The sequence below is a fragment of the Octopus bimaculoides genome, chromosome 3 (assembly GCF_046866305.1).
Source record: "Octopus bimaculoides isolate indiv1 chromosome 3, ASM4686630v1, whole genome shotgun sequence".
NCBI classification, from domain to species: Eukaryota; Metazoa; Mollusca; class Cephalopoda; order Octopoda; family Octopodidae; genus Octopus; species Octopus bimaculoides.
In genome coordinates, this window is record NC_142930.1 from 162,187,792 (window position 1) to 162,201,732 (window position 13,941).

At 38.2% G+C, this 13,941-nt stretch overlaps 11 non-coding genes across 11 annotated transcripts; all 11 read right to left on the reverse strand.

Moving 5' to 3' along the window:
• Positions 1-3,865: 3,865 nt before the first annotated feature.
• Trnas-gcu (transfer RNA serine (anticodon GCU)) lies at positions 3,866-3,947 on the reverse strand. The gene has a single exon. It is a non-coding gene; the product is annotated as a tRNA-Ser (tRNA).
• Positions 3,948-5,037: 1,090 nt separating this feature from the next.
• Positions 5,038-5,119, reverse strand: Trnas-gcu (transfer RNA serine (anticodon GCU)). Its single transcript has one exon. It is a non-coding gene; the product is annotated as a tRNA-Ser (tRNA).
• A 1,560-nt stretch (positions 5,120-6,679) lies between these two features.
• Trnas-gcu (transfer RNA serine (anticodon GCU)) lies at positions 6,680-6,761 on the reverse strand. Its single transcript has one exon. It is a non-coding gene; the product is annotated as a tRNA-Ser (tRNA).
• A 723-nt stretch (positions 6,762-7,484) lies between these two features.
• Positions 7,485-7,566, reverse strand: Trnas-gcu (transfer RNA serine (anticodon GCU)). Its single transcript has one exon. It is a non-coding gene; the product is annotated as a tRNA-Ser (tRNA).
• A 646-nt stretch (positions 7,567-8,212) lies between these two features.
• Trnas-gcu (transfer RNA serine (anticodon GCU)) lies at positions 8,213-8,294 on the reverse strand. The gene has a single exon. It is a non-coding gene; the product is annotated as a tRNA-Ser (tRNA).
• A 1,471-nt stretch (positions 8,295-9,765) lies between these two features.
• Positions 9,766-9,847, reverse strand: Trnas-gcu (transfer RNA serine (anticodon GCU)). The gene has a single exon. It is a non-coding gene; the product is annotated as a tRNA-Ser (tRNA).
• A 509-nt stretch (positions 9,848-10,356) lies between these two features.
• Trnas-gcu (transfer RNA serine (anticodon GCU)) lies at positions 10,357-10,438 on the reverse strand. Its single transcript has one exon. It is a non-coding gene; the product is annotated as a tRNA-Ser (tRNA).
• Positions 10,439-11,161: 723 nt separating this feature from the next.
• Trnas-gcu (transfer RNA serine (anticodon GCU)) lies at positions 11,162-11,243 on the reverse strand. The gene has a single exon. It is a non-coding gene; the product is annotated as a tRNA-Ser (tRNA).
• Positions 11,244-11,889: 646 nt separating this feature from the next.
• On the reverse strand, positions 11,890-11,971 carry Trnas-gcu (transfer RNA serine (anticodon GCU)). Its single transcript has one exon. It is a non-coding gene; the product is annotated as a tRNA-Ser (tRNA).
• A 723-nt stretch (positions 11,972-12,694) lies between these two features.
• Trnas-gcu (transfer RNA serine (anticodon GCU)) lies at positions 12,695-12,776 on the reverse strand. Its single transcript has one exon. It is a non-coding gene; the product is annotated as a tRNA-Ser (tRNA).
• A 646-nt stretch (positions 12,777-13,422) lies between these two features.
• On the reverse strand, positions 13,423-13,504 carry Trnas-gcu (transfer RNA serine (anticodon GCU)). The gene has a single exon. It is a non-coding gene; the product is annotated as a tRNA-Ser (tRNA).
• Between the last annotated feature and the right edge of the window lie 437 nt (positions 13,505-13,941).

A 13,941-nucleotide genomic window follows, 5' to 3' on the forward strand; every position in this document is an offset into this window, starting at 1 on the left:
CCAAAAGAGATAACTCTGATGCCATTGGATTTATCTACCTTGATTATTATATACAAACATATATAACAGATAATGTGAGAAGCAACTTAGCTACTGTTGGTAGTTAGAGATGTAACAGATTACTTCTTCAATTTGATAGTTAACATTATTATTGTTTTTGATATTTGTTGCAATATACAAATATACAAGAATAGTGATGTCGTAGGAGAGAAATGTGTTCGCATGGATGATGGTACGCTTGCACTAAATGAGGATGCAAAGAAAGAGGTCTGGAGATGCCACTATGATAGATTGCTTAATAAAGAGAATGAATGGGAGGAAGAGAGCCTGCCGTATGTCGACCCAATAGAGGGACTAGCTATCCGAGTTGATAGTACCAGGGTAGATAAAGCAATTAAGAGTATGAAGACCGGGAAAGCCCCCGGCCCATCAGGAATCACTGCAGAGATGCTCAAAATATATGGCAGTGTTGGCTATAGCCTAGTCACCCGTATTACGAAAAGACTGGTGTAGCAGCATCATAGTCAACTGCTACAAAGGTAAAGGTGACGCTTTAGATACAAATAATTACAGAGGCATCAAGCTGTTAGATCAGGTTATGAAAGTTACAGAGAGGGTCATAGCCCAACTAATTAGGGAGCGAATCAATTTAGATGAGATGCAGTTTGGGTTCGTGCCAGGTAAAAGCACTACTGATGCCTTATTTCTAGTAAGACAGCTGCAGGAGAAATACCTAGCCAAGGATAAACCTCTGTACCTGGCTTTCGTTGACATGGAGAAAGCCTTTGACAGGGTCCCCCGATCCCTTATCTGGTGGTCAATGAGGAAACTTGGGATAGAAGAATAGTTAGTGAGAGCTGTGCGAGCCATGTACAGAGATGCTGCCAGTAAGGTGAGGGTTGGAAATGAGTACAGCAATGAATTCCAGGTAGAGGTAGGGGTCCACCAAGGTTCCGTCCTCAGCCCCCTCTTATTTATCATAGTCCTCCAGGCAATCACAGAGGAGTTCAAAACAGGTTGCCCCTGGGAGCTCCTCTATGCTGATGACCTTGCCCTAATTGCGGAGTCACTATCAGAACTAGAGGAGAAGTTTCAGGTGTGGAAGAAAGGTCTAGAATTGAAGGGCCTTAGAGTCAACCTAGCTAAAACCAAAATCCTAATAAGTAGGAAGGTAGATAAAACACAAACCCCTTCAGGTAGATGGCCCTGCTCAGTATGTAGAAAAGGAGTAGGTAGTAACTCTATAAGATGTACCCGGTGCAAGCTATGGACACATAGGTGCAGCAACATCAAAGGCAGGTTAACTAGGAAGTTAGTTTTTGTTTGTGGCAGATGTTCAGGTGCAATAAAGACTGTAAACAAACAGGAAACAACTTCTATCTCATTCCAGGGTGAAAAACTAGAGGTAGTCAATAGCTTCCGCTATCTGGGCGACCAAGTTAGTAGTGGGGGTGGGTGCGCTGAAAGTGTAGCTGCTAGAATAAGAATAGCCTGGGCAAAGTTTAGAGAGCTCTTACCCCTGCTGGCAACAAAGGGACTCTCACTCAGGGTAAAAGGCAGACTGTATGACGCATGTGTACGAACAGCCATGCTACATGGCAGTGAAACATGGGCTGTGACTGCTGAGGACATGCGTAAGCTCGCAAGGAATGAAGCCAGTATGCTCCGTTGGATGTGTAATGTAAATGTGCATACCCGTCAGAGTGTAAGTATCTTGAGAGAAAAGCTGAACATTAGAAGCATCAGTTGTGGTGTGCAAGAGAGACGATTGCGCTGGTATGGACATGTGGTGAGAATGGATGAGGATAGCTGCGTGAAAAAGTGCCACACCGTAACAGTTGAGGGAACCCGTGGAAGAGGTAGGCCCAGGAAGACCTGGGCTGAGGTGGTGAGGCAAGACCTTCGTACATTGGGCCTCACCGAGGCGATGACTACTGACCGAGACCTTTGGAAATGTGCTGTGCGTGAGAAGACCCGGCAAACCAAGTAAGATCGTTGGCAGTGCCCCTGGACTGGCTCTTGTGCGAGTGGCACGTAAGATGCACCATTTTGAGCGTGGCCGTTGCCAGTACCGCCTGACTGGCTTCCGTAGGATTTTCGAGCGAGATCGTTGCCAGTGCCCCTGGACTGGCTTGTGCGGGTGGCACATAAAAGACAACATTTCGAGCGTGGCCGTTGCCAGTATCGCCTGACTGGCCTTCGTGCAGGTGACACGTAAAAGCACCTACTACACTCTCTGAGTGGTTGGCGTTAGGAAGGGCATCCAGCTGTAGAAACTCTGCCAAATTTAGATTGGAGCCTGGTGTTGCCATCCGGTTTCACCAGTCCTCAGTCAAGTCGTCCAACCCATGCTAGCATGGAAACCGGACGTTAAACGATGATGATGATGATGATATATATATATATATATAGGAGTGGGTGTGTGGTAAGTAGTTGCTTACCAACCACATTGCTCTGGGTTCAGTCCCAATACATGGCACCTTGGGCAAGTGTCTTCTACTATAGCCTCGGGCCGACCAAAGCCTTGTGAGTGGATTTGGTAGACGGAAACTGAAAGAAGCCCGTCGTATATATGTATATGCGTATATACATGTTTGTGTGTCTGTGTTTGTCCCCTCAACATCGCTTGACAACCAATGCTGATGTGTTTACGTCCCCGTAACCTAGCTGTTTGGCAAAAGGTGACCGATAGAATAAGTACCAGGCTTACAAAGAATAAGTTCTGGGGTCGATTTGCTCGACTAAAGGCGGTGCTCCAGCATGGCCACAATCAAAGGACTGAAACAAGTAAAAGAATAAACAAGTATAATATGCCAAAATACAATAAGTAGTAAATCCTTGCCAAGGGTGAAGAATATGTTGATTTCAGATATCCGCGAAAGATCAGAAATTTAGTGGAAGGAGATGAATCGATCACATCGACCCCGATGATCAAATGGTGCTTATTTTATTGAATCCGAAACGATGAAAGGCAAAGTCAACCCTGGTGGAATTTGAACTCAGATCGTAAAGACGGACGAAATGCTGCTCGGCATTTTCTGATGTGTTTACGATTTTGCCAGCACGCCGCCTAAGTGTGCACAATATAATGGCAAGATTCAATGGATAAGCTATCGAACTTTAATCCGTCATTGTCTCAACTAGATTTAGCAACATATGATATACCTCAGTTCTTGACGAACAATGTTAAATAAAGATTCCGCTGACAGTAAACTGGCCATTTTGTTTTAAACTATATAATCTGTCACGGAAATGTGATACAGAATCAGGTTTATGTTCTTGCGGAGAATATTCGGAAACACAATAGCAGTATTTATTCCAATATAAGAACTATCACACTGAATGAGAGAGTGATGTGGGAGGGAAAGAACGAGCGAACATTGGGCTGAGTTTCCATGCAACGAAAGGTAAGTCTTATGGTAAGCGGATGCTCGTTGTTTCAACCTATCAAATAAATTTCCCTCACAAGGCTTTGGTCGATTTGAAATTACAGTAGAAAACGTTTGATCAATGAATATACCATGAAGTAGGAGTGATCCAGAAGCCATTTAGTTACAAAGTGCACTTAGCCACTTAGCTTCTAGGGATGTTCAAGCTTAAACTAAACAACACTGACCACTAGTCTCATACCACCTGCAGAGATCGTGGGTGACCCGTCCGGCCACACTAGAACATTGTAGGAACGTTTTTCCATATTTGTAAGGGTCGGAAATGTTTCACGGTTTCTCGCCACCATTCATGTGCTTCGTAATTTGCCACATGCACCAAGAGGAAACGCAATCGACTTTCGACAATGATCTTGCGGTTGGATATCAAAAAGGACAGACAGAATCTAAAATATTGGTTTAAAAATTTTAAGTCCAACCGACGAGGATGAGATTCGAACTCACGCGGGAACATCCCAATAGATTAGCAGTCCATCGCCTTAACCACTCGGCCACCTCGTCGCTACAAGTGCTGAGCAATATTTTAACAATTTACTGTTTCATTCGTGGTAAGCGAAATGAGGAGTTCTAAAATTTAAAATATGTAACAATTATCTGGATTACGAAAAGAAACAAAGGACAAAGATAATACACCAAATTTATCACAAACTAAATTAATTAACAAAACAGTGAACGCCGTGAACAGTGAAATATGAAGAAGCATCAACAAATGAGCTATCAAACTTTAATCTTCCATCATCTCAACCAGATTTGGCAACATCGGTTCCTGAACAATGTTAAACAAAAATTCTACTGGAAATAAACTACGCCTTAAAGCTTATAATCTGTCACGAACGGGTCAGAGAGAACCAGATTAATCTTCTTGTGGAGACAAGCCAAGAACACAAGGTCCCTTATTTATTCCAAAGTAAAAAAAAAACTATCATTCTGAACGAGAAATAGCGGGAGTGATATATATATATATATATATATATATATATATATATATATATATATATATATATATATATACATACGGTAATCTTCAAGTTTAGGGGGATAAAAAAAATAAATAAAAATATTCAAGGGAAGTAACTGAACGTCTTACCAGTATTCTCCGTACATCTCTGTTTATAAATAAATCACACACGTGATTTGATTGACGTTAAGGTTAGGGTTAGGGTGTGATTTATTTATAAACAGCTAGAAGAAAACGGATAATACTGGTAAGTCGTTCAGTTATTTCCCTTGAATATTTTTATTTATTTTTTTTATCCCCCTAAACTTGAAGATTACCTATACATACATATATACAGAGAAAGAGAAAGGGGGGGCGAGTGAGGATATTGGGTAAAGTCTTCATTCAAGGGTTTGTTTGGTCGACTTAAAATTATTGTAGAAAACGAATGGCCGATAAATGTCATGAAGTAGGAGCCACGTGGTTACAGAGTGAACTTATCAACAAGAGATGTTCAAGATTAAGTTAAACAGTACTGAATAACCAGCAGTACAGGACTGCCTGCAGAAATGATGGGTGATGCAACGATTTTACGGCTATGAATCAATCAAGACAACAAACCAAGGCATTGATTTATGAATTAAAAAAGCAAACCGACGAGGATGAGATTCGAACTCACGCGGGAATATCCCAATGGATTAGCAGTCCATCGCCTTAACCACTCGGCCACCTCGTCACGACACTGGTCCAGCAAAATTTAACAGTTTACTGTTTCATTCGTGGAACAGAAGCCTAAAAAATCTCTTATTTATCGATATTATATCGAATATAGGAATATTTTAATCAAGAAAAGATCGAGAGCATTTGTTTAAAGTAGGTTGATATCTATTAAAATGTGTAAGTAACAATGAGCTGGATTACGGGAAGAAATAATGGATTAAGATCATATACCAAATCTACCACGACACTAAATTAATTAATAAAACACAGTGAACGCCGGAGAAAATATTAGGAAGCCTCAACAAAAATGCTATTAAACTTTAATTCTTCATCTTCTCAATCAGATTTAGCGACATATGAAAAACATCAGTTCCAGAGCAATGTTAAAGATTCTGCTGACAATAGACTGGCTATTGTGTGTTAAAGCATAGAATCTGTCACAAACGGGTCTGATAGAACTTGCTTAATGTTCTTGTGAAGACCATCCGAGAACATAACGGCAGTATTTATTCCAATGTAAGAAACTATCGCTCTGTACGAGTGAGAGAGTGAAAATTGGGCCAAATCTTCATTGAAGAACAGGTAGTCTTCATCCAACCAGAATGTTCGTAGTTTCAACGTAGCAAATAAATTTCCCACAAAGATTTGGTCGACTTGAATTTACGGTAGAAGTTGTTTAACCAATGAAGATATCATGAAGTAAAAATGAACCAAAAGCCATTTAGTTACAAAGAGAACTTAACCATTAACCACATACACTAATAAGGAATGCAATCAATTTTTTTAACAACGAATCTACAGCTGAGTATCAATAACGACAGAACGAACCTAAATATTGATTTAAAAATTTAAAAAGCAACTGTTCGAAGATGAGATTCGAACTCACGATTGGATATCGCAATGGATTAACCACCCGGCCACCTCATCTCTACGATTTTCAGTTAATATTTTGGCAATTTAGTACCTAATTGCTGCAAGAGAAGAACGCCAAGGATTTAGTTACTGTAAGAGATAGTAAATAAAGTACGTACAATTGCCATGAGAAACTAACTTTCTATTTATTGATAGTTCGTGGAATGAAGAATTATTTTAAAACGGAAAAGATTGTATGTAAAAGATTGAGAGTTTTCGCTTAAAATAGGTAATTATTCATCAGAATACTTAAGTAACAATGAAGTGGATACCTGATCATACATAGCTTCATGGAAATGAGAAGTACGACGTGGGTGGAGGGGTTCATTAAAGATTTCCCCTGACCCACTTCCGGTTATCGCAGAAAAACGGATCGAGTATAGGTGTAATCATACATCTTTCTACATGTCACACTGTAAATTGCAGCCTCCCACTAGTATTCGTTTGTCTTTTATGGTTGCTGAAGCGTTATCGCAGTTGAAATATTTCTCCATACCAGCCAAGGGTTGGAAATGTTTTCTAGTTTCTCGCCGCTATTCACGGTCTTCGTCATTTGCCAAATACGCTAACAGAAATGCAATCAAAATTCGTCAACGATCTTAGAGCTAGGTGTCACTCGTGAGAGAACAAAGCCAAAATATTGATTTATAAATTAAAAACAAATCGACGAGGATGAGATTCGAACTCACGCGGGAATATCCCAATGGATTAGCAGTCCATCGCCTTAACCACTCGGCCACCTCGTCGACACAAACACCAGCAAATTTTTTAACAATTTACTGTTTCACTCGTGGAACAGACAACTCAAAAACTTCGTCATGGTAAGCGTCAGTAAAAAGAGTAATACACTAATAAGAAACAAAGAATTGCTATGAGAAACCAACTTCATATTTATCGATAGATTATCGAACCTAAAAATATTTTAATCAAGGAAAGTTTGTAACGACCTGATTGAGAGTGTTCGTTTAAAATAGGTAAATATATCTTGAAATATATATAAATATTAATGATTTAGATACCTGATCGTACATGTATTAATGGAAATGGAAATACGAAGTAATTGCATAAGATGGATTACGAAAAGAAATGATAGATAAAGACTATGTAGCAAATCTACCACAAACTAAATTCATTAATAAAACATAGTGAACGCCAGAGAGAATATAAGGAAGCCTCAATAGATAAGCTACCAAACTTTAATCCTCCCTTATCTCAACTAAATTTAACAGCGTATGAAACAAACCAGATACTGAACAATGCTAAACAAAGATTCTTCTGGCAATAAAAAGGCCATATTGTTTTAAACCATAACAATCTTTCACGAAGAGGTCAGATAGAACCAGATTTATGTTCTTGTGGAGAATATTCGGAAGCAATGGTATTATTTATTTGAAAGCAAAACGAACTATCACTCAGAACGAGAGACAGAGACCCAAAATATTCATTTATAAATTTTTAAAAAACCAGACCGACGAGGATGAGATTCGAACTCACGCGGGAATATCCCAATGGATTAGCAGTCCAACGCCTTAACCACTCGGCCACCTCGTCGCCGGAAGAATCAAGCAATATCTTAATTTATTATTTCATTGGGTCTTCATTGAAAAATAGATAGTCTTCATCGAACGAGTGAGTGGGCGTTCTGCCAAGTCTTCATTCAAGAATAAGTAGCGTTCATCCAACGAGAAAGCTCTTAGCTGTAATTTATCAAATGAATTTCCCTCATAAGGATTTGGTTTATCAATTTATCAAATGAATTTCCCTCATAAGGATTTTGGTTGAAATTAAAGCAGAAAGCATTTGACCAATCAATATATTATGAAGTAGGAATGAAGCTGAAGCCTTGTTGTTACAAATTGAACTTTGCCACTTTGCTATTAGAAGTGTCCAAGCTCAAGTTAAACAGCACTGGCCTCCACTATGAGACACCCTGCACAGGTCGTGGGTAACGCATCCCACCACTCTAGATATTAAAAAAAGAAAAAAACTTCATCTCGTTAATATAGTTGGAACATTTCTCCATATCGGCGAGGTTTAGAAATGTTTCCCAATACCTCAGCACTATTCATTGTCTTCGTTATTTACCACATAAACCAACTGGAAATGCAATCAATTTTCGGCAACGATTTTACGACTAGATGTCACTCATGACGAAATAGACCCAAAATATTGGTTCATGAATTAAAACAAAACTGACCGACGAGGATGAGATTCGAACTCACGCGGGAATATCCCAATGGATTAGCAGTCCATCGCCTTAACCACTCGGCCACCTCGTCGCTGTAAATCAGAAGCAATATCTTAATTTATTATTTCATTCGTGGAATAGTAGCCTAAAAAAATCGTTATGCTTAAGTGTATGTAAAAAAAGTAATACACTAATCACACAGAATTATCATGAGAAACTAACTACTTATTTATCGATAGTTTATCGATACTAAAGTTAATTTAAAATCAAGAAAAGTTTCTAACGAACAGATTGAGAGCATTTGTTTAAAATAGCTAAATATTAATTAGAATCTATAATTAATTAGAATCTATGTATCAACGATTTGGATACCTGATCGTACATATATTAATAAAAATGAGAAAAACTTGCTTAAAATGGATTACGAAAAGAAATAACAGGTAAAGATATAAACCAAATCTACATTAATTAGTAAAACAATTGTAAACGGTGGAGAATTTATAGGTTTCCGATTTTGGTGCAAGGTCAACAAATTTCGGTGGCGGGGCTAAGTCGATTACAGAAAGGGAATGTCGAGACCCAGAACGTAAGGACGTACGAAATGCCGCCTGACATTGTGTCCGAAGTGTTAACGATTCTGCCAGCAAGTTGCCTTTTTGTGGATTATATACCGGAAAGAATCAAGAGATCAGCAATGAAATTTCAATCTTCCGTTATTTTAACCAGATTTAGTAACGTATGAAACACACCAGTGCATGAACAGTGTTAAACAAAGATTCTGCGGGCAATAAACCGGACATACTGTTTTAAAGTATATAATCTGTCACGAAAAGGTCATGTAGAATCAGCTTTAGGTTCTTGTGGAGAATATCTGGAAACAACCTCATTATTTATTCCAGTGTACGAACATCCAGTCTGAACGATAGATAGATAGATAGATAAATAGAGAGAGAGAGAGAGAGAGAGAGAGAGAGAGAGAGAGAGAGAGAGAGAGAGAGAGAGGGGGAGAGAGAGAGAGAGAGAGAAGAGGGAGAGGAAGGGAGAGCCAGTGGACGTTACGTCAAGTCTTCATTCAAGAATAAGTAGCCTCCATCCTACGAGAAAGCTCGTAGTTTCAATTTCTCTAATAAACTTCCTTCATAAGGATTTGGTGGACTGGGAATTAAGGAAGAAAGCATGTGACCAATCAATATATCATGCGGTAGGAATGAACCTGGAGCCTTGTAGTTATAAAGTGAACTTTACCACTTTACTACCAGAGATTTCAAGCTGAAACTAAACAGCATTGACCACTAGTATCAGGCAGAACTAATCCGTGACGCATCCCAACACACTAGATATATAAAAATAAGTTGAATTCATCCTCCTTAACATTGTTGGGACATTTCTCCATATCGGCAAAGGTAGGAAATGTTTCACGGTTTCTCGCCACCATTTCTGGTCTTCGCTATTTGCTACATATGCCAACAGGAATGCAATTAATTTTCGGTAACGATCTTACGGCTAGGTGTCACTCATGACAAAACAGACTGGCAATATTGATTTATAAATTAAAAGCAAATCGACGAGAATGAGATTCGAACTCACGCGGGAATATCCCAATGGCTTAGCAGTCCATCGCCTTAACCACTCGGCCACCTCGTCGAGTCTTCATTCAAGAATAAGTAGCGTTCATCCAACGAGAAAGCTCTTAGCTGCAATTTATCAAATGAATTTCCCTCATAAGGATTTTGGTTGAAATTAAAGCAGAAAGCATTTGACCAATCAATATATTATGAAGTAGGAATGAAGCTGAAGCCTTGTTGTTACAAATTGAACTTTGCCACTTTGCTATTAGAAGTGTCCAAGCTCAAGTTAAACAGCACTGACCTCCACTATGAGACACCCTGCACAGGTCGTGGGTAACGCGTCCCACCACTCTAGATATTAAAAAAAGAAAAAAACTTCATCTCGTTAATATAGTTGGAACATTTCTCCATATCGGCGAGGTTTAGAAATGTTTCCCAATACCTCAGCACTATTCATTGTCTTCGTTATTTACCACATACACCAACTGGGAATGCACTCAATTTTCGGCAACGATTTTACGACTAGATGTCTCTCATGACGAAATAGACCCAAAATATTGGTTCATGAATTAAAACCAAACTGACCGACGAGGATGAGATTCGAACTCACGCGGGAATATCCCAATGGATTAGCAGTCCATCGCCTTAACCACTCGGCCACCTCGTCGACACAAACACCAGCAAATTTTTTAACAATTTACTGTTTCACTCGTGGAACAGACGACTCAAAAACTTCGTCATGGTAAGCGTCAGTAAAAAGAGTAATACACTAATAAGAAACAAAGAATTGCTATGAGAAACCAACTTCATATTTATCGATAGATTATCGAACCTAAAAATATTTTAATCAAGGAAAGTTTGTAACGACCTGATTGAGAGTGTTCGTTTAAAATAGGTAAATATATCTTGAAATATATATAAATATTAATGATTTAGATACCTGATCGTACATGTATTAATGGAAATGGAAATACGAAGTAATTGCATAAGATGGATTACGAAAAGAAATAATAGATAAAGACTATGTAGCAAATCTGCCACAAACTAAATTCATTAATAAAACATAGTGAACGCCAGAGAGAATATAAGGAAGCCTCAATAGATAAGCTACCAAACTTTAATCCTCCCTTATCTCAACTAAATTTAACAGCGTATGAAACAAACCAGATACTGAACAATGCTAAACAAAGATTCTTCTGGCAATAAAAAGGCCATATTGTTTTAAACCATAACAATGTTTCCAGAAGAGGTCAGATAGAACCAGATTTATGTTCTTGTGGAGAATATTCGGAAGCAATGGTATTATTTATTTGAAAGCAAAACGAACTATCACTCAGAACGAGAGACAGAGACCCAAAATATTCATTTATAAATTTTTAAAAAACCAGACCGACGAGGATGAGATTCGAACTCACGCGGGAATATCCCAATGGATTAGCAGTCCATCGCCTTAACCACTCGGCCACCTCGTCGCCGGAAGAATCAAGCAATATCTTAATTTATTATTTCATTGGGTCTTCATTGAAAAATAGATAGTCTTCATCGAACGAGTGAGTGGGCGTTCTGCCAAGTCTTCATTCAAGAATAAGTAGCGTTCATCCAACGAGAAAGCTCTTAGCTGCAATTTATCAAATGAATTTCCCTCATAAGGATTTGGTTTATCAATTTATCAAATGAATTTCCCTCATAAGGATTTTGGTTGAAATTAAAGCAGAAAGCATTTGACCAATCAATATATTATGAAGTAGGAATGAAGCTGAAGCCTTGTTGTTACAAATTGAACTTTGCCACTTTGCTATTAGAAGTGTTCAAGCTCAAGTTAAACAGCACTGGCCTCCACTATGAGACACCCTGCACAGGTCGTGGGTAACGCGTCCCACCACTCTAGATATTAAAAAAAGAAAAAAACTTCATCTCGTTAATATAGTTGGAACATTTCTCCATATCGGCGAGGTTTAGAAATGTTTCCCAATACCTCAGCACTATTCATTGTCTTCGTTATTTACCACATACACCAACTGGGAATGCACTCAATTTTCGGCAACGATTTTACGACTAGATGTCTCTCATGACGAAATAGACCCAAAATATTGGTTCATGAATTAAAACCAAACTGACCGACGAGGATGAGATTCGAACTCACGCGGGAATATCCCAATGGATTAGCAGTCCATCGCCTTAACCACTCGGCCACCTCGTCGACACAAACACCAGCAAATTTTTTAACAATTTACTGTTTCACTCGTGGAACAGACGACTCAAAAACTTCGTCATGGTAAGCGTCAGTAAAAAGAGTAATACACTAATAAGAAACAAAGAATTGCTATGAGAAACCAACTTCATATTTATCGATAGATTATCGAACCTAAAAATATTTTAATCAAGGAAAGTTTGTAACGACCTGATTGAGAGTGTTCGTTTAAAATAGGTAAATATATCTTGAAATATATATAAATATTAATGATTTAGATACCTGATCGTACATGTATTAATGGAAATGGAAATACGAAGTAATTGCATAAGATGGATTACGAAAAGAAATAATAGATAAAGACTATGTAGCAAATCTACCACAAACTAAATTCATTAATAAAATATAGTGAACGCCAGAGAGAATATAAGGAAGCCTCAATAGATAAGCTACCAAACTTTAATCCTCCCTTATCTCAACTAAATTTAACAGCGTATGAAACAAACCAGATACTGAACAATGCTAAACAAAGATTCTTCTGGCAATAAAAAGGCCATATTGTTTTAAACCATAACAATGTTTCAAGAAGAGGTCAGATAGAACCAGATTTATGTTCTTGTGGAGAATATTCGGAAGCAATGGTATTATTTATTTGAAAGCAAAACGAACTATCACTCAGAACGAGAGAAAGAGTCCCAAAATATTCATTTATAAATTTTAAAAAAACCAGACCGACGAGGATGAGATTCGAACTCACGCGGGAATATCCCAATGGATTAGCAGTCCATCGCCTTAACCACTCGGCCACCTCGTCGCCGGAAAAATCAAGCAATATCTTAATTTATTATTTCATTGGGTCTTCATTGAAAAATAGATAGTCTTCATCGAACGAGTGAGTGGGCGTTCTGCCAAGTCTTCATTCAAGAATAAGTAGCGTTCATCCAACGAGAAAGCTCTTAGCTGCAATTTATCAAATGAATTTCCCTCATAAGGATTTGGTTTATCAATTTATCAAATGAATTTCCCTCATAAGGATTTTGGTTGAAATTAAAGCAGAAAGCATTTGACCAATCAATATATTATGAAGTAGGAATGAAGCTGAAGCCTTGTTGTTACAAATTGAACTTTGCCACTTTGCTATTAGAAGTGTCCAAGCTCAAGTTAAACAGCACTGACCTCCACTATGAGACACCCTGCACAGGTCGTGGGTAACGCGTCCCACCAATCTAGATATTAAAAAAAGAAAAAAACTTCATCTCGTTAATATAGTTGGAACATTTCTCCATATCGGCGAGGTTTAGAAATGTTTCCCAATACCTCAGCACTATTCATTGTCTTCGTTATTTACCACATACACCAACTGGGAATGCACTCAATTTTCGGCAACGATTTTACGACTAGATGTCTCTCATGACGAAATAGACCCAAAATATTGGTTCATGAATTAAAACCAAACTGACCGACGAGGATGAGATTCGAACTCGCGCGGGAATATCCCAATGGATTAGCAGTCCATCGCCTTAACCACTCGGCCACCTCGTCGACACAAACACCAACAAATTTTTTAACAATTTACTGTTTCACTCGTGGAACAGACGACTCAAAAACTTCGTCATGGTAAGCGTCAGTAAAAAGAGTAATACACTAATAAGAAACAAAGAATTGCTATGAGAAACCAACTTCATATTTATCGATAGATTATCGAACCTAAAAATATTTTAATCAAGGAAAGTTTGTAACGACCTGATTGAGAGTGTTCGTTTAAAATAGGTAAATATATCTTGAAATATATATAAATATTAATGATTTAGATACCTGATCGTACATGTATTAATGGAAATGGAAATACGAAGTAATTGCATAAGATGGATTACGAAAAGAAATAATAGATAAAGACTATGTAGCAAATCTACCACAAACTAAATTCATTAATAAAACATAGTGAACGCCAGAGAGAATATAAGGAAGCCTCAATAGAT